Source organism: Dasypus novemcinctus, chromosome 11, assembly GCF_030445035.2.
Source record: "Dasypus novemcinctus isolate mDasNov1 chromosome 11, mDasNov1.1.hap2, whole genome shotgun sequence".
Lineage (NCBI taxonomy): Eukaryota > Metazoa > Chordata > Mammalia > Cingulata > Dasypodidae > Dasypus > Dasypus novemcinctus.
The window spans coordinates 106,229,187-106,235,336 of NC_080683.1; the positions used below are offsets into that span (position 1 = coordinate 106,229,187).

Here is a 6,150-nt window from a genome sequence, read left to right on the forward strand (position 1 = left end):
CAACAGGAAAGTCTGGTGTGATGAGAAATAGCCCAGAACCTTGACTCCTCAACCTTCCAGAGTGTTACCACTTATACACTGATAAAACCCAACACGGTCCCTTTCCCCAACACCACACCTAAGGGGTCACTAGAAATTCACTTCCGATTTCTTAGTAACACCAACTTTTTAATGTAGTTGTACTAATGTTCCTGAGTTGTTTGTTAAAAATATATTTATATGTTTAAAAAGTAAAAATATACACCTCCATAATTTAGACTCTTACCAAGAAGTGGCATTTCTTATACAATTTTTTAAAAGCAGGTTTTTTTCCCTTTAAATAACTAGAATAAGAATACATACACAGTCAGCTGTGGCATTCTCCCTTCCAAACGATGAAAGAACATATTCTTATTTATTGGCAAAGCTGTCACCATTTAATTGGTATCAGATTCTACTTACACAAGTAACATTCGTCACTGTTAAAAACCTGGAGTGTGCTGAGTTATTGGGTAAACTTTTCTTACTGTTTTTCATATGCTTCTAGGAAGATGGACTAATGCTTCTGATGGATGCTGGACAACATAAGATGTCAAGAAATCCAAAGTGCTAAAGGTAAAATCTTGTTCAGCATCTTGCAGTGGATAATCACACTTGATTTTAAGTCTTGTGTTGGGAATAATGTTCTGGGAAGTATCAGGACTATATTTTTAATATGGGCCTAAATATTGATTGTTATTAAATAAAGCATAGTATTTAAGCAGAAAAAAATAATACATGTATCACCTATATATTATAACAATTAATTTTTATGCTTGTGTATTTAATAGATAAGAACATATTATCTACCCATGAATTGTTCCTTTCTTATCCATCCATCTCACATTCTGTGTGCCTGGTAATTTCACATTTTGATGCACATTTAGAATGTGTGGAGTTTTAAGCTATTGATGATCTTCCATAGGATCCTTTTTTTTTTTTTTTTGAATGTTTAATTTGTGACTATAGTCTAAATTCCTGGAACTAAAACTGGTGAGTCAAAATATATATGATTTTTAAATATATATTGCCAAATATACACTTCAAAAATGTTGAGTTGATTTCTATTCCCACCAAACAGCACATTTAAGTTCCTGTTTCTTCACACCTACACTCAGTTTTAAAAACTTTAAGGAAACGGACTTTGGCCCAGTGGTTAGGGCGTCCGTCTACCACATGGGAGGTCCGCGGTTCAAGCCCCGGGCCTCCTTGACCCGTGTGGAGCTGGCCCATGTGCAGTGCTGATGCGCGCAAGGAGTGCCCTGCCACACAGGGTGTCCCCCGCGTAGGAGCCCCACGCGCAAGGAGTGCACCCATAAGGAGAGCCGCCCAGCGCGAAGGAGGGAGCAGCCTGCCGAGGAATGGCGCCGCCCACACTTCCCGTGCCACTGCCGACAACAGAAGCGGACAAAGAAACAAGACGCAGCAAAAAGACACAGAAAACAGACAACCGGGGGAGGGGAGGGGAATTAAATAAATAAAAATAAATATTTAAAAAATAAAAAATAAATAAAAAAATAAAAACTTTAAAATGTGTGCCTCTCTGAAGGTGATAGGTAAGTAACTCTTTTACTGCTAGTTATAAATATATAGGGAAATTAAAAAATGGTAAGACTAATATTTATGTAGGGCATTGTCATTTAAAACTTTAGAAACTTTGAGAAATAAGTCTTATTTCTTTGTAAAACATTTATCAAGGGAAGCAGATGTGACTCCAGCAATTGGGCTCCTGCCTACCATGTAGGAGGTCCAGGATTCAATTCCTGGGACCTCCTGGTAAAAGCGAGCTGGCCTGTGCAGGAGTACAGGCCCATGTAGAGTACTGGCACAGCAAGATGACGCAACATAAAGAAACAGTATATTGAATGCTGGACCTCTCCTATAGCCTCCTGGCTTGTGTGACAAGCATGCCCAAGTGGAGTGCTGCTGTGCACAAGGAGTGCCGCCCCACTCAGGGGTGTCCCCTGGGCAAGGAGTGCCCCCTGCACAAGGAGTGCCACCCTGCACAGGAGTGCAGCAGTGGTGCTGCCCACATGGAGAGCTGATGCAGCAAGATGACACAACAACAACAAAAAAAGAGACACAAAGAAGAGAAAATAAGAGATGCAATGAACTAGGGAGCTGAGGTGGCACAAGAGAATGACCACCTCTCTCTCACTCCAGAAGTTCTCAGGATGGGTTCCTGGAGCTGCCTAATGAGAATACAAAGCAGACACAGAAGAACGCATAGCAAATGTACACAGAGAGCAGACAGTGGGGGAGGGGAGAGGGAGAAACTTAAAAAAAAAAAAAAAAAAAAGAAACACAGAGGAGAGACAATAAGAGACACAAAGACTCAGCAGACCAGGGAGCTGAGGTGGTGCAAGAGATTGAGCACTTCTCTCCCCTCCAGAAGGTCCCAAGATCGGTTCCCAGAGCTGCCTAAAGAGAAGAGTAGCAGACACAGAAGAGCGCACAGCAAATGGACCTGAAGAGCAGACAGCAAGTGCAAAACAACAGAGGACAGGGGGAATAAATAAATAAACCTTAAAAAAAAATTTATCAAGGGGCATGTGAAGAGTTCTTGCTTTTTTATTCCCATTTTTGACAACCACCTTTCCTGGCTTGGATCAGCTTCCAACACTGTATCCTGTTGATGTAAAAACCACTGAGAATTTTTTTTTTTAATTTCTCTCCCCTTCCCTGCCCCCCGCCCCAGTTGTCTGTTCTCTGTGTCCATTTGCTGCATGTTCTTCTTTTTGTCTGCTTCTGTTGTTGTTAGCAGCATGGGAATCTGTGTTTCTTTTTGTTGCGTCATCTTGCTGCATCAGCTCTCTGTGTGTGCAGCGCCATTCCTGGGCAGGCTGCACTTTTCTTTCGTGCTGGGCGGCTCTCCTTACAGGGCGCACTCCTTGCATGTGGGGCTCCCCTACGTGGGGGCACCCCTGTGTGGCATGGCCCTCCTTGCATGCATCAGCACTGTGCTTGGGCCAGCTCCACACGGGTCAAGGAGGCCTGGGGTTTGAACCATGCACCTCCCATGTGGTAGGCGGACGCCCTATCCATTGGGCCAAGTCCACTTCCCACCAAGAATTTTTTAATGCAAAGATTTTTGCTAGCATGACTTCTTGGAAATCTTTGTTCTTTGCATCACAACTACTTCCCTCATTTATGTCATTAAGTACCGCTTCACCAAGTTCCTTGGCTACATATCAGAGTTGTTTAAATAATGGCAAAGTCAACATTCCTGTGGTCAACTGTTTCTTCCATAGTTCCATTTTGATTTGAATTTTGCTTCAGTATTATCACTTTTTATTTATGTGTTGTACTTTTATCTTTGTTAGTCAATTCCTTTGTTTGGATTATCCATATTTGTAAACTGTCAAGTGGGTTGCTCAATGAGAGACAAGGAGGTAACAAAAGAACATGCTTTGCTGTCTGTGCATGCACTGAATAAACAGATATGGAGTGACCACTCACCAAAAGATTTTGAAAGAAGTGACAACACTGATCACTTGATCATGATACACATCTGTTATTTATATAATGATTTGTGGACTGAAGAGTTAGCAAAGTTTCTGCTTTATGAAGTTACTTAGTTAACACTGTGATAACTGAAATTTGAATTGTTTTGTTGGGGGACTAGTTGTCATTTGGTGTTATTTAACTGAATCATGCTAGTTGAAATGTGTACATATCAGAATCATGCAAGAGGACTGCCTATAGAAAGATAGGCAGATAGATTGATAGATCGCTGATAGATAGATATAAATAAATAGATGATAGATTGATATCAATACCTTATGTGTATATAAACTGATTACTGTCCAATTTGTATTTCCAAACTAGCTCCATATCCACAGTTCCATACTCATATGTTCCATCACTTATTAGATGTGAAATAGGCATATCAATTGTGTCCAAAATTGAGTTCTGAGAATCTCCCCCAAATCGGCTTCTCCTGTAGTGTACCTCATTTCAGTTATTAGTGGTAACTACATTAGTTTAGGCCAGAATTCTTCAAATCGTCTTTGACTGCTCTCTATCCCAAACCTTACACCCAGTCCTTCCACAAATTCTAAAAACTCTATCTTTCCAGTATCTATACAGAAATTGACACTTGCTGTTACCATCTAGATCCAAGCTGCTGTCATCTCTAAAGGCTTGTTGCAGTTGGCTCCTAACTGATATATCTGATTCTACTCTTCCTCACTCATAGTCTACTCTCAAAACAACAGCCACAATGGTCCTGTGAAAACAAGAGTTGCCCACTCCTTGCTCAAAACCCCTTGGAACTCCCTTTCTTACTTAGGTTCAACACTAAAATACTTTCTGTTCCATATAAGACTCTATATTATCTGGCCCTCCTTTATTTTTATGACCTTTTCTCCCAACTCTTCTCCCTACCATTTTTGGAAGTTCAGCAACTCCTTGGTCACCATTGAGCATGCCAGATCCATTGCCATTTCTAGGCTAATTCCTTGCTAATGTTTGTACTTGCACTTGCTAAACCTTACACTTGCTGAGTGCTATTCCTTACACTTGCTAAGCCTTGGTATTCTTTCTCCAGATACCCACAAGGCTAGTCCTATCACTTCTGCAGGAACTTAGTCAAATTTACCTTCTCATTGAGGCTTTTTCTTGGCCACCAAAATCCACACTGACGCTTCAAGTTCCCCTTCCCTGTGTTAATATTTCTCCCTAATAATGATCATTATCTAACATACTATATGTTTTATTTGTCTCCCCTACTCCATGAAGGCAGAGGATTTGTTTTGTTCATAACTTCTTCCTCAACTATTAGTAAAAGGTACAGCAAATTACAGATCCGTGATACATATTAGCTCAATAAATCACTAAATTAATCAATGAATTGAATGTTCTAATTTAAATTATGTGGAAATGTATACTTTAAAAAAAGGCTTAATATTAAATTCTTGATAAACAGTAGCTTCTGAACTGACTTTGTCAAAATCAAATTATTTCTCTGAATCAAGTGTCCTAAGTTTCTTCATGTATGATAGAAGTCATTGGACCTATCATTTTAAATGTAAATTATTGTTGCTCTCTCCAACTGCACAATTAATAATCTTGCTCTCTACTGATCAGAGATTATCTAGACTTAGTGAAATAGTTATACATTTCTGGGAAATTAATAAACAATTATTCAATTTGATTGGATCATTTATGGTTATTGTCAGTAACCTAATCATATGGAACTTTTTATGATAGTCTCTGATGATCCATATCAAAAGGCAAAACCTCTATAATCTATGCTCAGATAATGATTTTAGGTTTTTAAAGCTTTTAAATTTGAGCTGGAAAATAGAATACTCCAACTGACTCATCAGGTTTTTATGCTCTTAATGATGACAATCTTCAAACCACATTGTGTACATCTAGTCCCCCAGCCACATTTCTCAATGAGTGTTAAAGGGTCAACACAGCAGAGACTGTTCTCCATTGGGGAGAATGCTAGGACAACAGGGTCATGCTCCTTTTGGCCTCACATGCATTGCTCTAGGGACCACATTAAAATTTCAGTGTATTACGCAGGTCCAAGAGGAAGATAAACAATTTCAAGTTGAAAAAAAGACTTTACCTTTTTCCTCTCTGCTAAAATACCTACCCTTGATTCAACCCACTATGGGCCAAGAACAGTACATTTACTCAGTAGAAACTCAGTTATGAGGGTCTGTTCCCCAGGGGTGAAGGTGGTTGAATATATTTCAGAAAAGCTACATATTGACTGATGATACTGTCAAATTCCTAATGAGTAGGCCCTCCCCCACATCCAGAAAAGTGAAGGAAATTTCTACAGTCATTAATTTTCAAAATTATTTTCTTCATTTTGTGAGTTCCCAAGTTGTGTAACTGAGAAACTTATACAAGATAGCTTTATAAGTAATGTGATTAAGGACTCTGCAGTTGGTAATTTACCATTATCTGATGAGCAATATAAAGGAATAAACTATCTATACATCAAATAGCATCAGCAATGCTCAAAAAAGTTATGCTAAGTAAAAGAAGCCAGGCAAAAAGTACATAACCCATGATTTCATTTATATAAAATTTGTAAAATGCAAATTAATTTAAGTGAAAGATAGAAGACCAGTAGTTTCCAGGGGAGAACAAGGAGAGAATCTAGAGGAA

The 6,150-nt window shown here is 39.1% G+C and overlaps 1 pseudogene; it reads left to right on the plus strand.

Annotated features, from left to right (window-relative positions):
* Nucleotides 1–334: 334 nt before the first annotated feature.
* Nucleotides 335–454, plus strand: LOC111766805 (small nucleolar RNA SNORA24; annotated as a pseudogene).
* Nucleotides 455–6,150: the final 5,696 nt, after the last annotated feature.